Raw genomic sequence first — 13,442 nt, 5'->3', positions numbered from 1 at the left:
CTGCCAATGGTAAGGACTAATCCCAATGGCCATAAAAGTCAATCATACAAGCTCGGAGTATATCTTCTAGGACCTGAATAGTCCGCTCATACTGGCCATCTATCTGAGGGTGGAAAGTCGTATTAATGTCCAATCTAGTGCCCAATTTAGAATGCAAAGTCTTCCAAAACCGGGATGTAAACGTCGTGCCTCTATCGGATATAATAGAAACAGGAATTCCATATAGACGAACAATCTCTCGGATATAAATCTGGGCCAACTTCTTGGCAGTATGGGTAATCTAAATCGGTATGAAATAGGCAGACTTGGTCAATCTATCAACAATGACCCAAATCGAATCAAACTTACCCAAAGTCTTCGGAAGACCAACCACAAAATCCATCGCTATCCTCCCCCACTTCCACTCTGGAATGGGCATCATCTGAAGCGTACCCCCAGGTCTCTAGTGCTCGTACTTTACTTGCTGGAAATTTAAACACTGTGCAACAAACTCAATAATAGCACGCTTCATCCTAGCCCACCAGTAGTGTTGCCTCAAGCCGTGGTACATCTTGGTAGCACCAGGATGAATTGAATATCTAGAACTAGAGCCTCTGCTAAAATTATCTTAATCAAATCATCAACACGGGGAATACAAAGACGCCCCTTGATTCTCAAAACACCCTCATCATCAATCACCGCCTCCTTGGCCTCGCCAGGCAAGACTTTAACGCGAATCTTACTCAAACTCATATCCTCGAACTGTCTGGCCTTAATCTGCTCCAGAAACGATGATCTCACCTCAACACAAGCCAGCACTCTGCCCGAATTAGACATATCAAGCCTTATGAAACTGTTAGCCAGGGTTTGAACGTCTTTGGCCAATGGACGCCCTAACGCAATCTAATGAGCCAAACTACCATGCTAGCTAATTTCCTACTCAAGGCATCTGCCACCACATTTGCCTTGCTAGGATGATACAAGATAGTAATATCATAATCCTTAAGAAACTCCATCCATCTCCACTACCTAGAATTAAGATCCCTCTGAGTAAACACATGCTGAAGACTGCGATGATCAGTAAATACCTCGCAACCTGCACCATAGAGATAGTGCCTCCAAATCTTCAATATAAAAACCACAGCTGCTAACATCAAGTCATGAGTAGAATAGTTCTTCTCGTGAATCTTTGGCTGTCTGGAAGTATAAGCAATCACCTTCTTTTCCTGTATTAAAATAGCACCCAAACCAGAATGAGACGCATCACAATAAACCACAAAGTCTTTGCCTTCCACGGGCAAAGATAGAATAGGAGTTGTAGTCAATAAAGTCTTGAGCTTTTGGATGCTCTCCTCACACTCGTCGAACCGTTGAAAAGGTACCTCTTTTTGAGTTAACCCGATCAAATGCGAAGCAATAGAAGCAAACCCCTTCATGAACCGACGGTAGTAACTAGCCAACCCCAAAAAGCTGCGAATTTCTGTCACTGATGTAGGCCTAGACCAATTTCTCACTGCTTCGATCTTTTTAGGATCAACCATAATCCCTTCCTTCAAAACCACATGTCCCAAAAAGGACACAGACGCAAGCCAAAACTCATACTTAGAGAACTTGGCATACAATTTCTTATCTCTCAACAACCCAAGAACAATCCTCAAGTGCTTTTCATGATCTTCTTTACTCTTCGAATAAACCAGAATGTCATCAATAAACACTAGCACAAACGAATCTAAGTATGGCTTAAAAATTCTATTCATCAAATCCATAAAAGTAGCTGGGGCATTAGTAAGCCCGAAAGACATAACCAGAAATTCATAATGCCCACACCTTGTCCGAAAAGCTGTCTTAGGAATATCCTCTGCCTGAATTTTTAACTAATGATAACCCCATCTCAAGTCAATTTTCGAAAACACCGAAGCCCCTGAAGCTGATCAACCAAATCATCAATACGAGGGATGAGGTATTTATTTTGGATGGTGACTTTATTTAATTGGCGGTAATTAATGCACATCTGCATAGTCCCATCTTTCTTTTTCACGAACAGAACATGAGCAGCCCACTGGGAGACACTCGAATGAATGAAACCCTTTCTAAAAAGACTCTGAAGTTGTTCTTTTAATTCCCTCAACTCTGCTGGTGCCATCCGATGTGGCAGAATAGAAATAGGGTGGGTCCCTGGCTCTTAGACAATGCAGAAATCAATGTCACGGTCTGGTGGCATGCCCGGCAAGTCTGCGAGAAATACCTCTTCAAAATCACGTACCACGGGAACTGAAGCAAGAGATGGACCGTCAACACCGGTATCACGAATATGTGCCAAATAAGCCAAACACCCCCTGTTAACTAGCTTCTTTGCACGGATAAAGGAAATAATATTCTTTTGGGGAGGGACTAAGGTTACCCTTCTACTCAAGTCTAGGCACCCCGGGCATAGCTAAGGTGACTGTTTTGGCATGACAGACTCACCCGCGGCCTCAAAATTCCCAATAGAGGTCTAGTTTACTAAATCACTGCTATAACGACATAGCGGGTCGTTACAATAAGTTTTGTAAGTGTCTGAGAGACTTCAGAATGAGAATAAGAATAGTAAAAGGGGCATGAAAAAGGTAAATATATGAGTAATAATATGGGTCATATTAGTTGTCAGGATATAAATGATGCAATAAAATAGGTTCCCAATTAAAACAATTTCTTAAAAATTATTTCATTCCCCAATTATTGCAACGGTAAAAAATAAAAAGTTATTGCACTTTCTACCCTAAAATTTCTCTTTAACTTTTAACAGTACGCATAATATTTTTTTAAATAATATACATTAACATCTTTAAGGAAAAAATGCGGCCTTCAAAAAGTTGGGACCCCAACCCATGGCTTTAGTAGCCTTAGTGTCCAGCTCAAGCTCTTCAAAAGGAAGAAGGTCCACGAACGCAGGAACTTAAGAAGGGGGAATAAATGTCTTTGTTCAATTGGAACTATGGTTTGAGACATTTTGTGGTTAGACCTTGGTTGTTCAAACTGTAGAGTGAACTATTTCATACTCTAAACATTATTTGTTATCAAACACAATCCAGCTTTACATAAGCAGATTCAAAAATGAGTCTTTTGGGTTTTGTCATTTTTCTTTTTCTTAATTGACTTTGTTTGTTTATCGATAAGGCGACTGATATCTGACGGATGACCGCAAACTCCAAACCAAACCAACTGATATCTTATTGGTTAGGTTGGTGGATTAGTATATTTAAAAATTGATAACTGATAAGCAGAAGCACAAATATCCAACTGAACCATCCGATAAGCACCCTTACATTTTATGTTTCATTGAAAATGCATGATTTGAATGAAGAATTTACTCAAGAATGGAAATTAAAATAAAACACGGCATCATATAAGTTTTAAGTTTATGTGCACTAATATGATGGGTTCTTACGCAAATGTGCAGCCAAAACAAACGGTTTACAATATACATAACCCTATAATAATATATGCTTAAACTAACCAACATATGTTTACATAGAATTTTAGAAAGCCAAATTTCTTGCAATGTTATTATTTTACTTATTTCTACAAGCCACCTCAGAACACTCTTCGCTTTTTCATTCTCCAATTGTGAAATTTATATAGCATGACGTATAACGGCGTATATATAGTTTGTACACTAGGATTGAATTTAAGTCTGAAGTACCACCAAAATATCCTCAAATATTAAATATGAACTCCTATTTATATTTTTTTGTCTTTTGAGATATCACCCACTCAAAATGAAGGTCGTTTTCAAATTTTGAACTTGAGCTCTGAGCTTCTTGAATGGTTTCGCAAGACTAAATTTCAGTCCATAAGTACCTCAGAGAGGGATTGAGCAGGCAATCAAAGGGAGGTCTAGGAGCTTATTCTTTCCATTGTTGATAACTCAGTTGTGCTATGACACAAGGGTGTTAAAGAGCCTAGATAATTCTCAGAGGGACCCAAAAAATCCCATTCAACTATTGCTCAAATAGGGACCTAAGTAGAAAAAAGGAAGATTGATGTAGCATCTCCTTCATTCGGGGTGTTTATTGAGACCTCCACTGGGCCGATAGACCTTCCATGGCTGCATCAAAATCTTATGAATCTATGGAACCACTTTAGTTCAGACCTTACACCATGAGCCACCTCTCCAGTCAGATATATGAAGTATATGAACACATTCGCCAGCTTATAGCTAACCTTCCTTCTAGCTTGTCCGGAGATTGTCATATACTTGGACTTATTCACCACGTGATCCCTGGTTGATGTAGTAAGTGATCAAAAAGTAATCAACAACAGGTTGGAGAATACGAGTCGCAGGAAAGAACAAATTGAAAAGCGACAACAAAAGTTCAAGGAGCACAAGAAAAAAAAGAGTGTTAGATTGCACGACCTACTTCCTATCCTATGCAGTCTTCAATATTTGCCTATAAGGCGGAACACGTTATGCTACCTATTCTTTTCTAGCATCTTGTAGATTATAGAATGCAGGTAAGTAAAGAACACAATGATATTTACGTGGAAACCACCTGGCTCACAAAGGCAATAAAAACCATGACCTATACCTCTGTAGGATTTTTCCCAAACTCCACTACAACAGTAAGCCTCTGCAAATTCAAGTTACAACCTGTGTAACCTAGGAACTAATCTCTAATCCCTATCTTACTAACCAACCTCTGACTAGAAAGCAACCTTCTAGCCGATGCCCAACTTGAAGTTGAATTTACAATGTTTTTGTATCTAACTATAATGCTTCTAATAATGCTGAGAAAAATACAACTCAATAGCACAACCTAATACAAGTTTTCTAGACTCAAGAACTGTAAAAGATAAACTCTATTTGATCGCTTCTTCAATCTTCTTCTTGTACTAGGGACACACGCCTAGATTCTGAATATTCTTGATGTCTTCTTTAATCATTCAATATTCTAAAATCTCTCTTTGTGGGTGTGCAAACCTTCTTTTTGGTAAGACTTGGATATTTATAACATTGAGTGCACAGCAGGTCGACAAACACAAAAGCCTCTTCGAGTAGGCCTATGAGATATTAGGGTTTGTGTTGTATTTGGATTGTTGCCTTGTTGAGTCTGCTTCTTGTCTGTGTAGAAGTCTTACTAGTCCCAACAAATATGGAAAGGAAATCTGCATACTTGAACACTAAGTCTTTACCATAAAACTGCAAATCCCAGTTGATGTAGAACTTGCGCTGGAACACGTTTCATCTACCTGGTTTGTCTGCCTCTGAATCTCTGCATTGTCTGGAAGTGAACACATTTGCAAACCTATTTCATCATCCCCTTCTTGTTCATTCCTGTAACTCTATGGTGAGCCTGCTTTTGTGTTGGATGATGGAACATGTTAACAGACCTGTTTCATGCGTCATGCTCTTCGCTCTTTGTCTGTCTTTTTCTTCTTCATTCAGATTGATTCCTTGCTTGAATAAATCATGTCTTTATCCTTGTCATACTCTTTGACTCTGATTATGGTCTTGCCTTATGTTGGAACACGTTTGCAGACCTGATTCATATGCTTTGTCTATAACTCTCTTTACTTTGGCCGAAATACTTTGTCTGAGTCATCTTAGTCACCTTCACCTATCCTCCTCATGACTCTGTCCTCTGATTCATTCACCAACTGTACCTGAAGACTTCTTTGTGATGGAATATGTCTGCGGACCTGTTTTAACCATTTTATGCTCTATGTTATTCCCACCTGTCTCTCAACTGGTTCACAGGCGTTTGTACATTTTGTCAATCATCAAAACTCAGACATGCTAGTACAAACAAAATTCCCCTTTTTTGATGATGACAAACCTTAAGTTCTTCACTTCACTGTGTAACATGTTCTGACAACTCATTTCCTAGAACTTGAACTAGATTTAGCACTAACAAGATTGAACCAGGTTAGATTACATAGTACACTGTACATCATCTTCCCCCTATGTCATATATCTTCATCCTTTTGGCATCATTAAAAAGTTACTACAGATTAGTTTAGCATAAACTGAATTTAGTAATATTAAACTCATGGCCACTGGGGTAATCACAAATACGCATAACAGAATTGCTATCTCAAATTAGAACATGTTTATCACAGAATCAGCATGGAGATGTACAGAAAGCAAGACTGAAGCCATTATCAATTAAAGAGAACACCATCAGAGTCATTAAATAGACATATAAACCAATTTAACACAAACTAAAGTTCAAAATAGTTTAAAAGTGAAGACTGGTGCTAACTGAGGGATCCTAGGAGGATGGTTTGGAGGTAGAGGAGGGTTCTTTAGCAAGAGCGGCGACCAAATTTTGGATATACTCATTGGTTTCTTTCTTTTCCTTATCCATTGTTGATTGAAAACTTGCGATCTGAGTATTCAGAGTTTCTTGCTAGCATTTATACTTGGCCTGTGACATGCCCAATTCATAGTGTCGTTTATCATATAATACAATAATCTCATCCTCCTTTGATGCTAGATGGTCCCTTAAGATTCGAAGTTCCTCATCAGCGTCTTCGACTGGAACTGGTTGATCAATTTGTTCCACAGTCCCAATGACATCTTTCACCATCTAATACTATCATACCTCAATGGGAATTTTAAAATGCTCGAAGACTTCAGCTAACCAGAACCCATATGCCAGTCCATGACCTCTATTCTCCTGAAGTATGATCCTAAGCATGTGCTGGAGCATACGACTAGGAAAATTTATTTGGACCCTAGTATCAAGAAGCCCCATGAGCGCCATATCTAAATAAGTTGCCCCTCCCTTACTTTCCTTCCTTGGCACAATCATGTGATGAATAACTACAAAGTACAACTGATAGAGTCTAGGCATCTCCCTTTTTAGTACCCGCTTGTGTTGATTGGCTGTTGGATTATTTGCGAGCTTCCTAGTGATATCCACAACATTTTCCATTCCTTAAAGAGATAGCCAATCATTCTTGACATCTATTCCTTAAAGAGATAGTCGATCATTCTTGACCTACTTTTCCCATCCCTCATGGGGTACATGTAGAATTTCTCTCAACTTTTGAGTATTCCCCCTATCATCATGCCTTCTAGTCCATTTTATTGGCACATTCCTTCCTGAATGACGAGTGGGCAGAGTTTGTATTCTATCATCGTTTTTGCTTTTGAGAGGCTTTATTTCAGATGTTGATTTAACATGTCTTCTTCTGCTCAGGGTTCAAGATACAATTATAATCTCTTTCTGCAAAAATTAGAAGAGAATAGTGATCAGAGCTAATCCTGGGCAAGTCTTGAACTATAGCTTGTAGAACAGCTTAGTCCAATCATCATTAGCCAACACCCTGTCCAATCATTTCCATTAATATCATTGTTCTTCCTTTCATTACACCAAGTGAAGTTTCTTCTAAAATAACCCAAATCAGAGATTCCACGTTCATTTATACAGTCTAAGAAAGGAAAACTTTTGTTGAGTCTATAAGGTAATCCTCCAAACTTCTGCCTAGGTTTCAGGATACAATTATAATCTCCACAAACCATCCTAGGGTAAGAAACGGTGGAAGAAAAGGCTCTCATATGATCCCATAGTTCTGCCCTGCTGCAGAGTTAGACTTAGCATAAACAGATGAAACAAACAGGTTAGTCATGGGATTTCCAAACTTAACTAAACATGGGACCATCCAAGCATGATTAGCAAATACATTACATATCAGCTCAGAACTCTAGAAAATCCAGATTTTGTTGTTACTGTTAGAGAAACAGCCATCCATTCCTATTATATATTTTTGTAATGCACAATAGAGGTATCCTACAAAAAAGGTTCTTGTAAAGCAATAAAAGATACTGTATGAGGTTTGACAAGGTATACCATTCTTTCAATTGCATCCTTAGATTTCATTCCCCTAATGTTCCAATTAATTAGCTTAATCATAAAATTGGATTCTTTAGGGGTTTTTTTGTGAAGACATCTTCTGTCCTTGTGTGTTTGAATTGCCACTGGATCCCCTCTCTTTTTTCTTGTTCCTTGCAGCTCTAGGGGATAATCCTCACTTCATACAAAATTTTGCAATAGCCTTTTGTTATTCTTCAGTGTCTTCTCCTTTACCAGTAATAGTATCAATTAGTAAATGTACTTCCTTATCAGATGATCCATCACTGCTATCTTCATATTCAGTAGAAGTTTTGTCAGCCCACTCATCTTTAGGAGTTTTTTTTGCTTTGAATTGGATCCCGCTTTTCATCTTCTATCCTGATAGGTTCATTTATTTCCTGAGCTTCAATGTCTTTATCACCTTTATTCCTAACTCAATGAACCTATTTGTGTAAATTCTGCTTAATCGGGAACGGAGTTATGCTTCTGAGATCTACCTTTCTTCTTCCTCTCAATTATCTATAGATAATCATCAGCAGGCTTGTCCTTTTCATCTTGAAATAACATCACATGTAAAGCATTAGGGTCCTTAATAGGAATAGTGACCACTTGTTCGTTTTGTCATTATTTGTTGTTGATACTCCAAATACTTTTTCATGTCTTTGAGGATTGTTTGTAGTATTAATGTTGCTTTCTGTTGTCACATCATGCATCTTCTTCTTCTCAGGTTCACCAGTTTTAACCAGCTCATTTGTAGGAGGAGGTTTATCTGCCACAAAATAGCCCCAGTAGGTTTAAAAGTTTGTTTAGGTGGGGCACTATACCTCGTTTGCTGTTGAATCTGGTTTCTTTCTGAGCCTGCACTTGTCTATCTCTTTGGCTTTGAGAAGCTACTTCTTTTGCAGAAGTCTTAGTCATCACAGTTCCCTTAGTTGATGTAGCTTCCTTTGTCACCTTACATCCACTTGTCTCAGCATTATCTTTAGGCATAGTAGCAGCCTGATTGACATTAAAAACTTTAGAGATCTCAGCATTCTTAGCCCTATTAAAATTCTTAACCACATATGTGCCCTTTGTAGCATTTGCTTCCTGGTTTTTGTTCTTCTCCTGATTATATTTGTCAAATTCATCCTTTTCAACCTTATCCTTCTCCATCCTTCTGCATTGATTCGTATAGTATCCTTGTAGTCGACAATAGTTGGAGTACTTAGGCACCCCTTCATATTCAATTTTCTGTTAAAAAATCCTTGTAGGGGGTTAACAACATTCTTAAGTCCCACCCAAATCAGCTGCAGTCTTGGTTTAGTAAGATCAATTTCAGTACAAACTTTTGCCATGCTTGGTCCAGTCCTTCCTTTAGTAGCTTCATCCATGGCCAATGGCACTCCAATAGGAGCATAAAATCTGTTTATATATTTCCATGTATGTAGATAGAAGGGGAGTTTTGGAAGCAATAGCCAAACAAGAGTAAGAGGATAATCCTCTTCCGGGGTAAAATCATGGGTCCATCTATTCAACCACATGGGTTGTTTATCTATTTCAATAACATATTTAAAGTAAATAGTATTGAAATCCTCTTCATTATAGACATCTATGCAAAATGTTACAATTATCAAAAACCCCAATTTTCACAGATTCTTTAAAAGGGAAACTTTCTTTGATAGTGGCTCAAATTGTTTCAATTTGAGGTCTGGTTTTCAAGAATCGACCATTAATTGTGTACTTACATTCTTCAGCCATGAGACTATAGTATTCCTCTGATCAAATATCACCGCTTCCATCCCATTGTGTTTTGTTATGATCGATTGTACCGAATCCCTCTTTTGTTCCGAGATAAATTGAGAACCAGATAAAGCACTCAAGTAGTTGATTTTTGGTGGAATTATTTTAGAAGTCTTTTTCCCCCCTCTCCTGGATACGGAGGATGATCAAGATGCGTGTAGGGGGCAATCATGGGTTTAGTTACCGTTCGTATCTGTTAGTGAAGAGAGAGAATTACTCGTTGCTTACTCAAAGCATTGATTTACTTTCTAAAGTGATTTTAACTTTGAGATATCGGTAAAAAAAAACATGCCTTATCTCTCACTTTTTTGAGAGTTTCATACCCCAACTATCAGTTGTTTCCTTTTCCTACCAGAACTATCACCATCTATGTATTAAAACGCATCTAGTTTAGTAGATGTTGATACTTCAGGTAGGAAAATGGAACAATTGACAGTTGGCCTAGTCATCTTTGAGGTGTGTTTTAATGCAAAAGTTAAGTTGTGTTTGCGAGATTGGCTTTATGGTCATCAAGGTAAAATATGATCAAAACTATTATCTTGTCATTTGTTTTTTACAATCTTTATTGTAGCTTCACAATTTATTTAATCTTATGTGTTTAGCTTTTGATGACTCTGAAGAGGAAGATGACATTGCAATAGACTTGGAGAAATTTGCTACTATACCTTCCAGGTAGTTTGGTGATGTGTATAGGTATATTCATTGTTTACTTTCCCATTCATTTCGCAATTGTGATTGCCATTCAAGATGGAAAATCTGATAGGTGTGGGATGTCTTTCTCTTTCTCTGTTGAAAATGGTTAAATAGAAGAGGTAAAGATCACAACCTATTTTATGAATTGTAAATTTTATTTTAAATTGTTAATTGGTCCCAGATCTTTGAAAACTCTTTCTTGGACTATCTTATTACTTCAGTTCAGCAATGTGTGTTGCCTTATTTCCTTTGGTTTTGATAAAGATGATATTACAAGAATGCTTGTGATAGGAAATGTCATATTCCATGTTTTGATGATTGTCAAACTATGAAGAACCAGAATGTGACCCGGTCCTCCAGTTGCTCTCTTCATACAAGTTGATAGCTACAGCGGACTGTACAGTCAACAACCTCAGTTGTAAAGCAACAACTATTCACTGCAGAACAGTCTTGTATAAAAGCAACATGTTACAAGGTCTTTTTTGGGTGTATTGAAAAAACCTAAATTCACAACAAAAGCTTAGCCGTCACAAGGTTATTCAAGTACCATCCAAGACAAAGCTACAACAAATTGAAAGGCTTGCTCGTTACAAAGGAAGATACTTCAAGTTCTCAAGATATTGAGCTTTGTCATTTGTGCTAACACTGTAAACCTACTTTTCTCTTTAAAGGAAGATGTGCATAGGTGTCTTAAAGTCTCAAGGTTGCTTCCACAAGCTCTTGAGTGGTACACTAGGATAGATTTAGTCTAAGTGTATTAGTATGTGGGTGGCTAGAGTTAGTCACGGGTTGAATTCTCAAAGGGTGCCTTTGAGTGGTACACTAGGCTAGAGTGAGTCTAGGTGTATTAGTTTCCTTGGCTAGAGTTAGTCAAGTGAAGGTGCTTCTAATTTGAGTATTGCAAAGGTTCAGGGATGATGGGAGTTAGTTCCTAGGTTGCCTAAGCGTTATTATAAAGGTGAGGGATTATGGGAGTTAATTCCTAGCGCATGATAGTGTTGTAACCTGAAGTTGCTCGTGTAGTGGAGTTGAAATCCTACTGGTGTAGGTCGTGGTTTTTAATCCCTTAAGCAAGGAGTTTTCCACAGTAAAATCTTGCCTTATTTACTTACTGCATTGCATAAGGGAACTGGTACTCAACCAGGTCCCTCCAAACATTGTTTGGTGGATGCATAGCTTATAAAAATTGGTATCAGAGCAGGCTCTTTCTAAACGGTTAACACCTAAAAAGGATCGTTCCAATGGCTATCTCACTAAACAAAGAAGGAAGATAGAAGGATGTCCACATAAAGGATTAGTCTCCTTGGCAAAGAAGCTATCAGTGAAAAACCATTGCTAAAAAGTCAGGGAAGGAAATGATGAGCAAAACTCCATCTGAGCAGGCCACGATGAATCTTGATGCCGAGCATGAAAAGGATAACGAACCTCAGAAGAACATGAATAAGGTGAACATCATACTGCAGAAGTCCCTGCAAGAGATCTGTTCCTCAACCATAGCCATAGAGATGTTGAATTCAAAAAACAGAAGAAATTATGGAGTTCAGAAGACTAGCATCTTCAACTATCTCCACAATGAGGACACTGCTAAACAGAAGTTAGGAGAGAAAACAATTAGTCTGCATCAGAAAGGAGTAAACTTGTCAGAACAGTAAAAGGGAAATCTAACTCACCCTGTTCATTACTCCAACGGACCCTATCTGGTATGGGGTCCCAAACAAGGTCAGTGATCATGTTGGAAGACTTGAGTGAAAAAAGGGGATCAGGAGGAAAATGAAAACTACCTTTCACTCAAGAGCTTCCAAGGAGAGGATGGGTACATGAAGAGAAAAGCATGAGCAAAACATCCTCTTATGTTTCAGACAATTAGGATGCAACAAGGTTTTTAACAGGTGAAGAGTGGAGTCTCAACCCCAAGATATGCAGAATAAGCCAACTTGAGAAAACCTGGTATACACACATGGATGTCTCAGAACAGTGTAAGCAAAGGTGACCTGGCACATTTCAGAGTTGTTGCTCGGATGACTTTTCTTTTTCAAACAAAATCAGCAAAGGAACCTGGTCTCTGCAACTCAGGTTAGTAGTCTTTTCAGCACAAGTATAAAAGTGAAATTGTCATTTAAGTGCCAAGTCACCGAAACCTTTTGAAAATTCTCCTCCAGACTTTACACCTTCCTTAAGTTGACCCGACCCACTCGTTACCTGATTCTTTCATATACCTTTCATTGCCTTTCCCTCTCTTCATTTGATGCCGAAAATCCAACATACCTTCTTACCTCTCCTCTCCCACATACAAACCTGATCCATCTCTCACTCTCAGTCTCTATCCTCTCTCCTTATTTTCTTCTAGAATCAAATTTCATTATGTCTAGTGAAGGACCTATTTCTTCAGTCCTTGTTGAAACTGACCCCTCTTTCTCACCTTCCAAGGCCCAAAATCCACCTGAATCAAGAAAACCCATATCCTCTCCAAAACCCCATCCTCCCATCGATCAAAAATGTGTCACCGCTTCCTTAAAATCCTTTGCCTCCAGTAAATCTCTCAATAGAACTTTACCTTCTTTACCCATACCTGTCCAAATCAAAAAACCTATCTCCATAAGTAGTGGTCATACCATATTGTGTACAGATATTTTCAAAACACAGATGAAATGGAAGAACAAGACAATACTGTAGAAGTTACCAGTCAATCTATTGAGAATCAAGGGGAGTCACATCAAGCCAAAGAAAACCTGGTCTCCCCAGATATGCATAAAGAAAAGGCTATATGGGATGAAGAGAAACAGACTTCAGAAGAAGGCAATGTACAAAAAGGTAACTCTCCTCTCTCTAAATCGATAAAGGAATGGAGGAGCCAGCAGACGAGTCTCCCATAAAAGTGGATGGACCCATCTCTGGGATTGGTCAAGGACAGTTTTGTTACACCCTGTACTTTTAGAGAAGCACTTATCAAGTTTAAACATAAGTATGTTGATGTTATAGCCCGTATTTCGTACGTCTGGACTTAGCGAGACAATGGTGGGAAATTAAGGATAAGACTACGTTCTAAAATAATTTTTAATGTTCGAGTTGGTAGAAATATTATTCATGAACATCGGTATTATGGAAATATTGAGAAAGGCTGAAGAGCCGGGGAAGAAATGCGTAAAATGG

Source organism: Lycium ferocissimum, chromosome 8 (assembly GCF_029784015.1).
Source record: "Lycium ferocissimum isolate CSIRO_LF1 chromosome 8, AGI_CSIRO_Lferr_CH_V1, whole genome shotgun sequence".
In the NCBI taxonomy this organism is placed as follows: Eukaryota; Viridiplantae; Streptophyta; class Magnoliopsida; order Solanales; family Solanaceae; genus Lycium; species Lycium ferocissimum.
This window is presented reverse-complemented; position numbering follows the sequence as displayed.